We start from the raw sequence: 16,176 nt of genomic DNA, 5'->3' as shown, positions 1-16,176 counted from the left end.
GTCCCAATTAGTAAGCAGTTATCTATTCTAACAATTTTGCAACACAGTCTGCAACAATCTCATACTAATGGATAGGTACTCCCATATAGTTTATAAAATTTGAATACCGAATATTTCAACACAGATCTTAAATATAGGAACTCCAGAAAACACAAATGAGTCACTTAATCAAATAAACAGGTGACACATTGAGTTCATTTTGCCTCAATATCATAGTTCAAGACACTACTGATTTAAAAAAGGGCCCTTAGAGCGACCAGGTCATGTTTACTTAAGTCATCCTTGAGCATCAAATTAAAATTCCCAGCTTTCTCACATAAGTGTCCTGAGTAGGCAAATCTAGAGAAACATATGGTTACCTTGGGCTAGAGGAGGAAAAATGGGGGCAAAAGAGTGAGTACAAGCCTTCTTTTTGGAGTGATGAAAAGGTTCGAAAATTACATTACAGTGATGGTTACACCTCTGTAAATACACTAAAAACCACTGGATTGTACACTTCTAAGGGGTTAATTTTGTGATATGTAAGTTATACGATATAATAAAGCTGTTAGAAAACAGTTTCCAGGGTTCAGTATCAAGTGATCTCTAGTCACTCCACGTGGCTGCTGTCTTCCAGAATAAACATGAAAACCAGATGTTTTGATGATGAGAATAAAGACCATGCCTGTGAGGCCGGTGAGTTTTCTTTGGAAGCAGTAGTCGGCATTCATTACTCAAATGCCATTAGGTAAGTAGTGACTGGTATTAGCTTTTGACTCTTACCAAGCCAGAAAGAATGGAAATATAATTCATTCATCATTACTAAAATGCTTTTAAGTGTACAGAATGAAATATAGGAAATAACAGCAACTGGGGCATCAAAAGACCTCAAAAGTCCCAAAAGACTCTGAGTCAACTAGAACCTTGTGGCCTTGGGGACTCAATCATTCTTCAGCTATAAAATGAGGAGGGGGAACAATGAAGTCAACTCCTCTAAGACTCATTTCCATCTTTGTTATTCCAGTTGAATCATTTCTAATAAGGATCATCTCACTATAGGACTCGTCCCTTTCTAAACAGCATCAGCTGCTTTTACAACAAGCAAAGTGTCAATGAGACACACTGGAAATCCATTGAGAGTGTCTTTCCTAGACTCATGTTTCAAGTGTTTAAGTGAGCTCCCTCCCACATCCCTTATGAAATAAACTATCTACCTTAACACTGGATTGGCTAATCTATTGACTAAAATTTTAAACCTGACACATAAAATCAAAGGGCAACTTCCTATAACAATGTATAAACATAGCAAAAACAATTGTTCTCCAAAGTGAAATTATCCTGGCCTTTACAAAAATTGATCTCACCTCAAATCTAGCTGTTTCTCCCAATCTATTTTAATTTTCATTATAAAAATGATAATTTCTTCTTAAAAGGAACCTTAGGTTTGCAAACTATGTGAGGAAAATTAAAATCATTCTTAAAGTGACCACCTTAAATAGATTGTGGGTGACGTTAACCTACAATTAAACTTTGGTACATCTTGTTCTCATTTTTTTCTCTCTACGATAGTTTTTTTTTTTTTCCAAATATAATCATGTTTTAAAATATTAATATGTGGAAAAATATATAGAGAAAAGAAAATATAAACTACCAGAAATTCCCACTTTCAAATAATCCCTAAACCCCTCATCCTTAAGGTGACCACAATTTCTGCTCTCCCTAAGCATAACACAAATAGGTATATATATATATGTATTTTTTTTAAGATTTTTTTTGACAGAGACACAGAAAGAGAGGGAACATTTGATTTCTTTTCTTTCCTTTCCTTCTCTTTAAACTTAGTTCCTTAATCTATGAGCTATGTTTTTAAACATTGTCAAAGATTCCAAACTTATCTGTCACATGTTTAAGTTTTAGCAAAACTAGACTAAGTTATCTGTCCAACATTTTCAAATGCACATTTACATTTTTAAAGGAAATACACTTCTCACAGTCTTCTCTGAGAAGAAGACTTCTTTCCACTAAGCCTCAGAAAGCCTTCAGGACTAACAAAATAACCAGAGCTTTGATTACCAGCAGGAAATCCTAGTGGGCAGGAATACAGAGGACACTCCTCATACAGGCCAAATCAAAGTGAAACAATCTGAAGATCCAAGCCTTAGTGGTTTTATTATTTTAGCTTTTTAAAGTCTCAGAACTCCAAGGTTAGCTTAAGTACAAAGTTACAACACAGTTTTCAGTGCTGTGGGTTTACACTCCAGGTGGACCGGTCACCATTCCACCATTCATTCAGTGACACTGGGCAAAATCTGCCCCTTGCCACTGGTCATAAGCAGAACAGGTGAGAAAGCAGGGAACAAGCTCACCTCCCACCCACAGAAAAAGAACACAAAGGACATGTCCTGCTGACAGTAGGTCAACAGAAACACCCTGGAGTATGACAAGCAACACAGATGTCAGTGTTTATATGGCTGTTTCTCATTAATAAGAAATATTGGATGGGGCGCTCCCTGCTTATGTTCCCTCTCTTGCTGTGTCTCTCTCGGTCAAATAAATAAATATCTTCAAAGAAAGAAAAGAAAGAAACATTGGGTGATATTTCCCAAGAACATCCACTTCTTATACTAATTTTTCCCCCCACTAGAGCATTCCTCTGAGACACAACACTGTTACTGCTGTTACCTGCTACGACTTGGGATAAAGGGCATAACCTTCCCCAGGGCAGTTTCCTTCACCATAAAATGAGGAGAAAGACAACTGGCCTCTTAGGGTTGTTGTGAGGAACACCTAAGAGGCTTAGGACAGGGACTGCCCTTGGGAAATGGTTTCCGCATTAGCAGTTGTTGTTGTTCTATTATTATTATTATTCCCAGCACCGGCTCTTCTACTCCAGCTAGGACTATCATTACCACCCTCTCCCACCAGAAATGCCGGAATGTAAAGCTTAGGTCGAGTGTTTCAGAATTAAAGGGGGAACTGGAAAGGTCTGTGGTCAGATCAGCCTCAGGAGTCGTCTGTCCTCAGGCTTTGCAATCTGTCTGGGAAGTTAGTATTTACTGTCACCATGAAACAGTGAGTGTCTCAGGTCGGGGGGACCACAATCCCTCCCCCCACCCACACCCCCATACACTTTCTGATACACCAGCACAAGATTCCTGTGCACCAGTTCCTTCAGTGAGCGGGGCTAAGCAAGGGCCCAGGGGTTACAGGACGCCTTGGTGGCTCAGTCAGTTAGGGGTCAGCCTTCTGCTCAGGTCATGATCCCGGGGTGCTGGGATCGAGTCCCGCATCGGGCTCCCTGCCCAGCGAGGAGCCTGCTTCTCCCTCTGCCTGCTGCTCCCCCTGCTCACGAATACACTCTCTGACAAATAAATAAATAAGATCTATCAAAAAAAAAAAGAACCCTGATTCCAGGGGTTAGGTGTGAAAAAGGCAGTGGTGGTCCTGCTCCCTGGAGCCTTTCTGAAAATCCCACAAAGCCTGAAACTGCAGACCAGGAGCCAAAACCTCCCCAAACGGGCACCGTGAAGATCCAGACCAGAGGGTATAATGCGAGCCACCAGGGACATGAACGGATTTATCGAGGTTCAGCAGTCAGAAAGCGTTTCTTCTAAGATCACCTTTCCTCCTACATACTCATTTCTTTCCTCTGAGTGCCTACCTTCCACAGTCAGTCAGTGCTCCCATGCTTGGGGCGGGGGCCAATTCATACTAACACCATGTGTCTAAAGATTTGCCTCCAGCCTTGAAACTCTCAGTGTTTGTCAAAGAAAATAAGGATCACGTGCTTCTGCGTCACCAGCTAGATTCGTAACATTTAGGAAACACCAAGACTACTCCGAATACCAGCAAGAAGGCAGGCTTGGTCACAAGTGATCTGCTCAAAGTTTCACTTAACATTACATGGTATGCAACAAGAAAAATACCCGCCTCTACTTGATTTCAGGCAAAAGGCAGAGGCATAACAAAACTAAACCAGCCCAGCAAGACGGAGAACAAGAATGACAGCAGGTGGTCCTGACCTAGAGTCGGGAAGATCTGCTTAGACACTTCATCCTCAAATTACCATTTCTAAGCACCCTACTGTACGGTCTTTTTTTTTCTTCCCCATGTTTGCAGGAAATTATTTTAAATGAATATTCTTTGGGAAGACCCTAAAATCTGGCTTTTTAGGGAGTTTCCCCTCTTTTATATACTTGTCACATTTCTTTATTTGTGCTTCTACTCAGTAGTATTGATTGGTTCTCTCTCGTTACAAGGCTGGGAAGCCCTTGGGAACACAGAAACAGATCTCCCAGACAAAAATGAGTTTTATGTGAGCTTTTTCAGACTCTTATCTGTGCCAATTAAGGAAAATAATTAATGAGCAAAATATTCTTAACATTGTTCTTTGTTAAGTTTGTGCCTGCGGGGCTCAGTGGGTTAAAGCCTCTGCCTTCCACTCAGGTAATGATCTCAGGGCCTTGGGATTGGCCCTGCATCTGGCTCTCTGCTCAGCAAGGGGTCAGCTTCCACCTCTCTCTCTGCCTGCCTCTCTGCCTACTTGTGATCTCTACCTATCAAATAAATAAATAAAATGTTTTTTAAAAAACCACACTGTTCTTTAAAATCATGGGACAGCTATAATCACTTTGACAATCGTCTTCAAGTTTGAAATTAAGCACATTTAATATTAATAGTATAATGGTGCAAATACACAGTGAGAACATATATTAAGTTATAGCAGTCTTTGCTTTTTTCTTTCTCCTTTTCTTTCTTTCTTTCTTTTTTTTTTTTTTAAGCTAAAATTACCTACTGGATTTGTTGTTAAAAAAAAAAAAGATCTACAGAGGCAGGGGCAATAACTTAACTGGACTATTGTCTCTCAGGGTATAAAGAACAATCAATTTTGTAACTCTGAAATGACATGCGGCTGTAACTTTACAGTTTCAGCAGATAGAGAAACTGTGATCCTTAAGGAACTGCGGTCCTCAAAGATTTTTTGAAAGTTCCTTTTTGTCTTTCTTTCCCCTCAATTGTATTTTTTTAGACAGGGAGGAACATGCAAGAACAGATCCTTTCTTAAGACACGGTCTTTCCCAGTGGGGGAATAAAGGGGCAGAATAAAGCAGCAGTAACAGAAGCGCACTTGCATTCTTTAGAAATACAAGTACATTACCTCGAAATAAGGCATACTTAACGTGAAAACAGACTATCCCGTAGAGTGTTCCAAACTTTCAAAAGTCACCCACTTTAACTACTCTTGCAGAACAATTTCACGCGGGTTGGTTTTGGTGACAATAACAAAGGTGAAACTGCTCTCTAGGTCTTTAATGAAACTAAAAAGATACGCTCTCAGCACTTACTGCTATTCACTGAATTTCATTTTGTTATACTATTAGCAATACTTCAGTGTCTTACAGGGCACACTCCATCGTCAGTGGGATTTACTCCAGAAGTAATCTCGGATTCCGAGGAATTACATAAGAATGAAAACAGGGACAAATAAAGAAGGGACTCAGTCCAGCCGGACCCACCTGTATACTCTGCCCACATCGACAGTTACTCGTGTAGTTTATGAGGCATTCTAGAAAAACGCCAGACTTTCCAAAGAGAAAATTACAGTGATACTCGGTTCATTTTAACTATGAGAAGTAGGCCCAAGGGAAAACTGCATCGGGCAATCACAAGGCTATGAGGCACCACGGCTGTGGGCTGGAAGGCAGCACACAGCTGCCTAGGGTTCAAGAAACCTACAATCAACCAGGTATAAAATCACAGTTACAAGGAGAAGATTTAACGGGGTGGGAGGGTACCCAAAGAAAGGAATTCAGAAAAAGGAACTGAAAATGCTTACAAACAAGTACAAACTACTAATCCAACATACACATGCCATTTCATCCTAGCTTGCATGTGCCTTTAATATTGCTAAACAATGCATATATTATAAGGAGAATCCTAACCTCCAAACCTCCCCAGGAGCAACCAACTCACATTATTTTCTAAAAGAACACAGCAACGGCACAAATGCTGTGCTGACTGTCATATCGCTGGGGAGGACAGACAGAAAATCAAACACATGCAGCAGAAAGTTCAAAATGTTATTTACTAACCTGGTGCCCCTGGGAAAGTAGTCGCTTCATACTGCTCTACACAAAGAATCTTTACTATGAAACTAATCTCCAAAGCAGCTGATAGCCCAGAGGGGAGGAAGCAGGCTACCCAGGGAATCCACAAACACACGGAAAGCAGTTTGTTCCCAACTTGGCAACTTAAGTTATAGCCAAGCCCACAAAGCACTTCAGCCTATAAGCTTTAGTAATGAACTTGAAACCACTCCCCACATGTTAAAAAGACACTGGGCTGCTGTGAGAATGAAAACCCACATAACACAATTGAGCAAAGGCTTCAGGCTTCATTTTTGAACTTGCTGCCTAAGAACACCGTAAGGCAACACTCACTCCCTTCTCCCTCTTTTGATACTGTATTAAAGCGAGTCATTCATTTTAAATAGGAGGAATACAGTCTCGCTGCCCCCCCCCACTCCCTGCCCGCCGCCATTAGAGCCACAAAATGAATTTTACAATCTTGCCTAAGTGGTTAAGTGGTGGTGATAAGTACTATGATTTCATTTTACATAAGAGGGACATATGAAGTTACTATTTCTGAGAGAATCCAAGTCACATACTGTTTTCAGGTGGGGGGTAGCATTAATTAAGCCTAAAATCTCATTAATTATTCTAAAGTTCAAATCTACTTAAGTTCAAAAGGAATATTTTAAAGAACCTTCTAGGAACGCTGGGTGGCTCAGTCGGTTAAGCATCTGCCTTCAGCTCAGGTCATGATTCCAGGGTACGGGGACCAAACCTGGCATCATCAGGCTCCCTATTCAGTGGGGAGCTTGTGGCTCCCTTTTCCACTTGTGCTCCCTGGCTCTCTCTATCCCTCTGTCAAATAAATAAATAAATAAATCTTTAAAAAAAAAAAAAAAAAAAAAAAAGAACCTTCTAACTTTTTTTTTTTAATTTGAGTGTAGTTAACACACAATGTTACATTAGTTAGACGTGTATACCATAGTGATTCAATATTTCTATGCATTATGCTATGTTCCCCACAAGTGTAGCTACCACCCGAGGACTGGATTGTTCTAACTTATGATTTGGATTTAGTGTCTGTAAATCTAAAAGCCACTCATAATTCAGTTTCACCATCTATACTTTGGATATCTTTAGGGAAAAAAAGACTTTTTGGCAGTATTATAGTATTTTTTTTAATAGTTTAAAATGGAACTGAATAGGTTTCTCCATGGTTTCAAATTAAGAAATTTGAATTTTATTTCTCATTCTAGAAATATGCATTTGATAATTTCTTGAAGGCATTTAAATCTTAAAACAGTTCATAATGTTCCAGCACATTGCTCAAGAAATAATGAAAATCCATGCTCTGCTTTTTAACGGAACGTGTTCACAGTACCATATATACAGTCTGCTCCTAGTTTTTAATTCCAAGGACAGTTTTAATTGTCATGGCTTGCTTCCATGATTTCCACTCTGTTTAAAGAAGATCTATTTAACAAAATGCTCAAGATTACCTAACTCTGTTGTTTCTTCTACGCCAAAAGATCAGACCAAACTTTCAAGGAAAACTCGATTCACTGGCTGCCAAACAAGATTTACATGTATTGCCGATAAAATCAAGTTACTCAAAACCTGTGAAACTTAAGCCATTGGCATATAAGCACAAGAAGATCAGGCAGGAAAAACCTGGAGACTCCCTGAGATCTCACACATGCCCCCACTTGCCTCCCCCACCCACTCCCAGGACAAGATTCAACAGTTTCTCATGGGGTCACTTTAGAATGACAGGGTCAAGACAGTCACCTCAGTGAGAAAATGAGAGAAGAGGCTGACGCCTTTAAAAAGAGCCAGAACCCCACCTGGTGGCAAGACCAAGAAAACGCTGGAACAGTTAAACCTCAGGGGAAATACAACTCTGAAGCTGGAAGAAAAACAAAAAAGCAGAAAAGGATCCATTGTGAGTATATTAATGTCACACACAATGTGTGGTAAAGGTCATGGAAAGTTTTCCACCCCCCACGAGAGCAGAATATTTCTTGAGAATATGAAAACACGCAAATAATAATAATAATAATTATTATTATTATTATTACTCTGAAAACCATCTCTTTCATGTGGATCTGGTCTATAAACATATATAATGATTTACATTCCTGGAAAAATTCTCTGATAAGTAATATTCATCTTTCCTTTACCCAAAAAGCTGTGATAAAAATGCCTGTGAGGTCAACATCATCTCTGAAATGGAAAAAATGTGGATAAACCCCAACCTAACCAGATAAGTACTGGTGGGGCAGTGTCCATCACTCTGTTAAAAGGCTGTATCCCTAAGACTGTTCCTGTCTTTCATCAAAAGTATTTCCTTCTGGGGCACCTGGTGGCTCAGTGGGTTAAAGCCCCCACCTTCAGCTCAGGTCATGATCTCAGGGTCCTGGGATCGAGCCCCTAATCATCATCAGGCTCTCTGCTCAGCAGGGAGCCTGCTACCCACCCACCCCCACCCCCACCTGCCTCTCTGCCTACTTGTGGTCTCTGTCTGTCAAACAAATAAATAAAATCTTTAAAAAAAAATGTATTTCCTTCTGCTTGATCTATTTCATATAAGTCAGCATAGTCTCCTAGAGGGAAGGGGGTTGGGGGGATGGGTAAGTCTGGTGGTGGGTATTAAGGAGGGCACGGACTGCATGGAGCACTGGGTGTGGTGCATAAACAATGAATCTTGGAATGCTGAAAAAATAAAATTAAATTAAAAAAATAAAGGATTATCCATAACGGAAAGAAGTTATTTCTGCAAACAATCCATGTATAATATCAACCTCAATGGAAATAAAGAATAGTTAAATTCTGAGTTTCGAATTACACGGGAGTAATAAATGTTAGAAAAAGATAAAAGTGGAGTAAGATGTGATTTTTATTTTATTTATTTATTTATTTATTTATTTTAAGATGTGATTTTTAAATAAGCCCAAGCCACACTACTGAAACTAAAACTAATAATACTAGCAGCTACTATTCAAGCTTTTACTACAAGACCTTAAGTGGTGGGCAAGGTTCTAAACTTCTTCACAAGTAGTAAATCATTTAAATCTCACCACTGTTTTCTTATACCAGTTTTATAGATGAGAAAACTTAGGACCCTAAAGGGTAAGTACCTTGCCAAACCGTGAGTGGTAAAACTGGGATGAGAACCCAAGCAGTTTAGCTCTGATGTAAATGCTCCTAACCATGTACTTTATTAATTCCGCCCTCCTGAGTGCACACCACTTGGGAAATCCTGCCAGATTCTGGGCAGATGCAAGGGAGGAGCAGACGGGAGAGAACTGTTCCACTGACAGTCCTCACGATGGTGCAGAGTGGGAAAGGCTCTGGACCCAAGAAGCCACACAACTGAGACCGGGAGGCTTCATGGCAGGCAAGCAATCCCCAGCAGAGGGCACCCACATAGTCTTCCAAGGCAGAGAGGGAAATGGGGAACCATGCGGCCACTGGAGGGACCACAGGGAGCAGAAGAAAACGCTGCAAGGGCAGCAGGGGTGCTCTGATGTGGGTCTCACAGAGGCAAAGAGGCATCCGGAGAGTTTTAACTGGAGGGTATCCAGATATGCACGTTGGAAAGATAAGTAAGGAGCCAGGCCTTGTAGAGTGAGTAGAAATTAAGAAGATGGTTCAGGTACAGGAAGGGGCAGACCAGTGCTTTCAAATGTACAAGCTTACACTTTCCCAAGTGTTACCAAGGAGGCCGGGGCCCTAATGCCGGCAGCAGGGGTGCTCGCTAGCTCTCTTGAGGAAGCTAGGTTCAGGGCCTGAGCCACACAGTTTGTTGAGGCCATCCGCAGAGCTGGGAAACCAGAAGGAGGAGCAGGCTGGCAGGAGGAAGAGGCATTGCGGAGCCAAGCCCAGGACCCAGACTTTGGAGGCGGAGCTGGAGGTCCCGCGGGCCAGCCAGGGTGGATGTACAGGAGAGAGGTCTGGAGCTCCAGCTCCTGGCCTGCACAGAAGGGACCCAACTAGCAGACACTGCACAGAAAGGATGGAGGACTGCGGCTGGAGGGCAGCAACAGGGCACAAATGAGTCTGCCCCGGAAAGCACGGGGCATTAAGAGTAAAGGGAGAAGATTTGGATTTTTTTTTAAAGACTTATTATATATTTTAGAGAGAGTGTGTGAGCAAGTGGGGAAGAGGGGTAAAAGGAGAGAAAATCCTGAAGCAGGCTCCTTGCACGGAGTCCTACACAGTGCTGGAGCCCAGAACCCTAAAATTGTGACCTCAGCTAAAGTCAAGAGTCGGAAGCTCACCCAAGTGAGCCACCCAGACACCCCAAGGGTGAGGTTTTAAGGCAAGGGGTTTCTGAAGACCTTGGACAGAATTCAGGATGGAGATGGGAAAATTGTTCGTTTTAATTTTTACTAACCTCCAGCTGAACTTGAGCGTTCCCTTCCATTATAAACGTAGGCAATGATCCACAGTAAAAGTAGCCAGACCTGTGACTCATCACAGTAGAAATCAAAGGTGCCTTCATATCACATCACAGTTATTGCAGACAACTCAAAGTATCATTTCCATGCATCAGTACATCAAATTATAGGAGTTACTACACCTGCCACTCGTTCCTGATATGTAATGTGTTAATAAAGGATATATATTATATTAGTACATAGTTTTTGGTGTATGGGTAACTGTATATCAGTATAATTGGTTTCCTTTGTAATCCAATGCATTCTAACTTTATGCATTTAAGTTTAGGCATTTAATTTTATGCATTAAACATTATTCTGAAAAGGAACTCATTAACTTCACTAGCATGCCAAAGGCACCCACAGTGCACACACAAAAGTAAAGAACATCTTGGGGCACCTGGGTAGCTCAGTCAGTTAAGCATCCAACTCTTGATTTTGGCTGAGATCATGATCTCAGGGTCATCAGATCAAGTCCCACTGTGGCAAGCTCCCCACTTGGCAGGGAGTCTGCTTAAGATTTTCTCCCTCGGACCCTGCCCCTGCACACACTCGCTCTCTCTCACATGTGTGCTCTCTCTCTCTCTCTCTCTCTCTTAAACACACACACACACACACACTTTCTGTCTAAAATCAATAAATAAATCTTTTCAAAAAAGGAAAGAACATCTATCTGATTTAAGGGGGAGAAGAAGAAAAAAACGGAAAGGTATTTTTAAAAAGAATTCAGAAAAGGGGGAACCTAGTATGAGATGATTCAGTATTCAAACCCAGTAGCTCTGACCTGTGTTCCTCCACCAACTGCACACCCTAAAAATACTACATAAAAATACTCCATCCCTTCATTTGCATCAGCCAAGTGCTTTCACAAGTATTAGCTCATTCGCTCGTCACAGAGATCTAGAGTAGGAAAAGTCAACCCCAAGGGCATGAAACTTCAGAGAGGTCACAACTCAGGAAGATGCCACACCTGGGGTGTGAGAAGACGCAGTATCTCTCGTCCTCACTCTATGGGGCTGCAGCTGTGAGCCCAGAAGACTGTGTGAAATCTATCCCTTTTATCAGATCAGCTAGAACCTGACCCAGAGAGGAGAGGAAGGGAATAGTGAGTGCCGAGCCCAGCAAGGGGATCTTGCTTCCTTCCAGGCTTCCATCTACAGGCAAGGCTAACAATTTATTTGGATTCTTTGCTCCAAGCTCTTTTATTTTGTTCTCATTGGTGATCCAGAGTGTGTTACCAAATTTACAGTATTTCAACTATTTAATTTTCCTTTGGCTATAACCAGAACAGAAGCCTGTACTTAAGCAATTAGTTTGAAATTAGATAGACAAGCTAAAACAATGTGCTCTCTGTTCTCTGCTAACTGTGCCCGCTAACTGGCGTTCATTATTTAATCTGTGACGCGTGTTGCCAGGGCTGCATTAGTAACAATGCGGCTTACTGTCTTCACATCCATTCTCTATTCTGCAACATTTGTCATGGCTCATATCTATATTTTATTTATTTTGCTTCCTTCACAGGGTCATTTTCTTAACGGCTACCAATTGCTCTAAACTATATTCTAACCCCCAAAAGGTAATGACGTTTTGGAACTCAGTAATGAGAAGAAACTTAAGGTGCAAGGACAGACACCCTTTTAGATTACTGCAAACCTACACAAAATTGTATCATTAAAGCAGATTTTATTTTACGGTCGGCTAAATAACCTATATTTAATTTTTTCTTATAACCTGATTAATTCACAGATTACTTGGCATCTTCTCATATAATGGCATGCGGTTCCTTTTTCATAATGGGGCTTTATATGACTGATGTAATATAGTCTTCTGAAAAAAACTCACAGAAGTTGACTATTTCTTAACATGTGTATTAAAACATATTAATATGCTTATTAATGGACCTTTAATTTCTAAGGTCCCTATTCCTTCTTTCCATAATAAGGACCCATAGTTAAAGTGGTTACTTGCCTTCTACTCACATTAGAATAGGAATTAGAATGGGAATTTTTGTGGGTGAAAACAGAAGTTCAAAATTGGTTTATAGACTCCAGGAACAGAATGGAGCCCTCCTGCTCTTGCCTCTCCATGGACACGTGGACATGTTGGATACACAGAGTCAGCATAGCCACCCACTCTATGTGCTGTGAAGAGTAGTATCCTGGCCACCTGCACGGGGGTTGGGGGGAGAAGGGACTGAAAGCAAGCCTTTGATGTTACCTTCTGTCCTAACTACCCAGAAGCACTTGCGCTTGCCCAATCTAAGTAGCTGGAAGGATCCCCGTGCCCTGGCAGTTTCTGTCGCCTGAAGCCACCTGCTCTTGTTCCTACCCTGTTTTCTTTACATTGCTCTCAGACAGCTTCCTCATTATACTTCTTCCACCAGTCACAAAGGTTTGGTCAATTTTTCACACCCCCTAATTCTTCCCCGATTCGGGTTTATGTCATTGCTCCACCTGTGATGCCTTTCTCCTTCCCAACCAGTAAAAGAGTGAAACACTCCCCAGCTTTTCTAGGAGCAACCCAAATCCACATCCTTTGCAAATCCTTCTCAGATCACCTGGGATTAGGGGGAAAAAAAATCGTTTTTATTTATCACACCTAGAACAATCAGCAGCAAACATGTTAGACAACTAATCATGCCTGATGAAGTTCCCATTGTTGTCTGGACTGCTTATTTAAATATCCTATGGCATTTAATTTTTCACATAGTTGTATCTGTTTCCTCTAACTAATTTACCAATAACAGCAGATCATAGGTTACACCTCTAAAATCGACCATTGTAGAAAGCATACACCAGGCAAATTAATTTTACCTTATATAGCATTCATATCTATTTGCTGATTATGAGACTTAATTCATTTATATTTTTAAATAGTAATTATAACAACAGCTATCACCACACTATCTTACTCTACACGATATTTTTATGACGTTCGCATCTGCCCTATGAGGTAGATAGCCATTATTTTGCCCATATCTCAGATGAAGAAAATGGGGCCAACAAGGTTAACTTGTCCATAGTCACCCATTCTACATATATTTACTGAGCACCCATTATGTGACAGGCATTGTTAACAGCATTTAATGATTCCAAGGAGAAATTCCCTTTCCTCAGGGAACTTGTATTCTATTGGGACAGACGGACTACCAACAAATAAATACCGAACCAGATAATGCTAAGTGCTAGGAAGAAAACCAAAGCAGGGTGAGGGACTGGAGAGTGATCATCAGGTAGGAGGCACACTCCTGAGGTAGGGTAGTCAGAAAAAGCCTCTCTGGGGAGATGACACTTAAACAGAGACCTGAATGGAGTAGTGTAACAAGCCATGTCATTATCTGGGGGAAAGGTCCCAGGCAAAAGAAACAGAAACAGCAGAGGCCCTGAGGTCAAAACAAGCTTGGAGTGTTCAAGAACCACAGAAAGTCAGCACCCTCCGGAAGAGAATGAAGTCAGAGAGATAACAGGGAGGTCTGATCATATAAAGCTCTGTAAACCATTGCACAGTTTCCGACCCCCTAAAATATAATGGAAAAGCTCCAAAAGGTTTTTAATCAGGGAAGTGAAATACTGTGACATTTTAAAACATTATTCTATGTACAGCTAAAGAACAGACCAAGAGAAAGCAGATTACGTAGAATCCCACAGTAAACCCCATGGGGGATGTTGGTAGCTTGGACTGAAATGACGGCTTTCTAGGGAGATCTAAGGTATACTGTGAAGATAGAGCCAAGAGAACATTCTATGAGGGTTGTCAGTCTTCTGTGTGGGATGTAAAAGAAAGATGTCAAGGGAAATTCTAAGACGGGCATATAAGTAAGCAACAGGGATAAAAGTCCAAATACGGAACTGGAAACACAGTGGGTGGTGGAGAGTAAGGAAGAGCAGTATGTTTTAGAGGAAAATCAAGAGTTCCTTTTTGCATGGATTAAGTTTGATACACTTTATTTAAGATTGTATTTATTTATTGAGAGAGAGAGAGCACATGCAAGTGGAGGGAGGAGGAGAAGGAAAGGGAGAGAGAGAATCTCAAGCAGACTCTGTGCTGAACATGGAGCCTGACACAGGGCTCGATCCCATGACCCTGAGATCATGACACAGGGCTCGATCCCATGACCCTGAGATCATGACCTGAGGTGAAATCAAGAGTCAAGACACTTAACTGGCTGAGTCCCTGATAGACCTTTTAGATACCCAAAAGGGGATCAGTAGGATGTTGTATCTGTAAGTCTGGGGTTTGACTATATAAGGCCAGGATTCTGAACGGAGATATAAAACTGGGAATCCCTTGGCTTTAAATAACCTCTTTACACCATCTGACCTATTGAGGATGGAAAAAGCACAGGAGGTTAAAACTAAGGCTCAGGACCTTCTAACATCTAAATGTTAGGAAGAAGAGAAGGATATAGCAAAGGAGGCCAACACAGAGCAGATGGGAAGAAAAGAGGGAACGCATGAGGAGACAGAAGCCAAGTGAAGAAAATGTTTCAAGTATAAAGTGACCTGTTATGTCAAGGCAGCTGAGAAATGAAGAAAGAGGAAGACTGAACTTGCCACTGGATACAGCAACATGGAGGTCACGGTGATGAGACAAGAGTGGTTGCAGGGGAACTGGGCACAAAAACCTAAATGGAGTGAGTTCAAATGAGAATGTGACTACATGACGTTGCTGAGAGAAATTAAAGATCTAAATAGTGGATATATCATATTGATGATGATAAAAACTAAATATTGTTAAGAAGTCAGTTTTCCACAAAGTGACTAACAGATTCAGTAATCTTAATCATAAATATCTCACTGGACTTTTCTTTAGAAATGGACAAGCTGATTCTAAAATGTGTGTCGAAATGCAAATGACCTAGAAGAGCCAAAGCAATCATAAAAAATAAGACCAAAGTTGGAGGGCTTATACTACCTGAATTTAAGGCTTTGACTAGTAAGTCTACAGTGTGATACTGACAAGGAATCAACAGATGAATGAGACAGGACAGACCCACATTTATATGGGCATTCGAATTTTCACAAACCAACAGAAAAAGCCAATAAAGGAAAAAAGGATCTACAACTGATGCTAAAACACCTAAATTCCTGTATGACAAAAATAAATAAATCTTGACCCTTAACCTTGTACCATGTATAAAAATTAATTTCAGATGGATCAGAACCCTAAATGTAAATGCTACAGCTGTAAAGTTTTTAGATATGACACAGAAAGGAATAAACACAAAGGGAAAAAAAATTAGACTCCATCAAAGTTAAAAATTTCTGTTCATCAAAAAGACACCATTAAGAGAACGAATAGGTAAATCTCAGCCTGGAAGAAAACATATGTAAATATATGTAAATCATATATCTGCCCAAGGACTTCAGTAAAAAGAGAGCAAAACATCTGATGGGAGACTTCACAGAAGAAGATAAACTAATGATTGATAAGCACAGGGAAAAAATGCTCAATGTTAATATTTATCAAAGAAACTTGGGGCACCTGGGTGGCTCAGTGCATTAAAGCCTCCGCCTTCGGTTCAGGTCATGATCTCAGGGTCCTGGGATCGAGCCCCACATCAGTACCTCAGCTCAGCAGGGAGCCTGCTTCACCACCAACTCCCCCTCCCGCCGCCTGCCTCTCTGCCTACTTGTGGTCTCTGTCAAACAAATAAATAAATAAAATCTTTAAAAAAAAATAAAAGA

At 40.9% G+C, this 16,176-nt stretch overlaps 1 protein-coding gene across 6 annotated transcripts in view; it reads right to left on the bottom strand.

Moving 5' to 3' along the window:
- The window catches only part of PLD1 (phospholipase D1), a 199,794-nt gene that overhangs the window by 153,477 nt on the left and 30,141 nt on the right, over positions 1-16,176 (bottom strand). Inside the window, exon 1 of one of the 6 annotated variants that reach the window (XM_059391544.1) lies at positions 6,072-6,222. The exons of the other annotated variants lie outside the window; for them this stretch is intronic. The gene's annotated coding sequence lies outside the window, so the exon portion shown is untranslated. Of the gene's footprint in view, positions 1-6,071; positions 6,223-16,176 lie in introns of those variants that run through there. 6 annotated transcript variants of the gene reach the window in all.

This window comes from Mustela nigripes, chromosome 2 (genome assembly GCF_022355385.1).
Source record: "Mustela nigripes isolate SB6536 chromosome 2, MUSNIG.SB6536, whole genome shotgun sequence".
NCBI lineage: Eukaryota > Metazoa > Chordata > Mammalia > Carnivora > Mustelidae > Mustela > Mustela nigripes.
The sequence above is the reverse complement of the archived record's forward strand: the minus strand, read 5'-3'. Positions and strand labels throughout refer to the sequence as shown.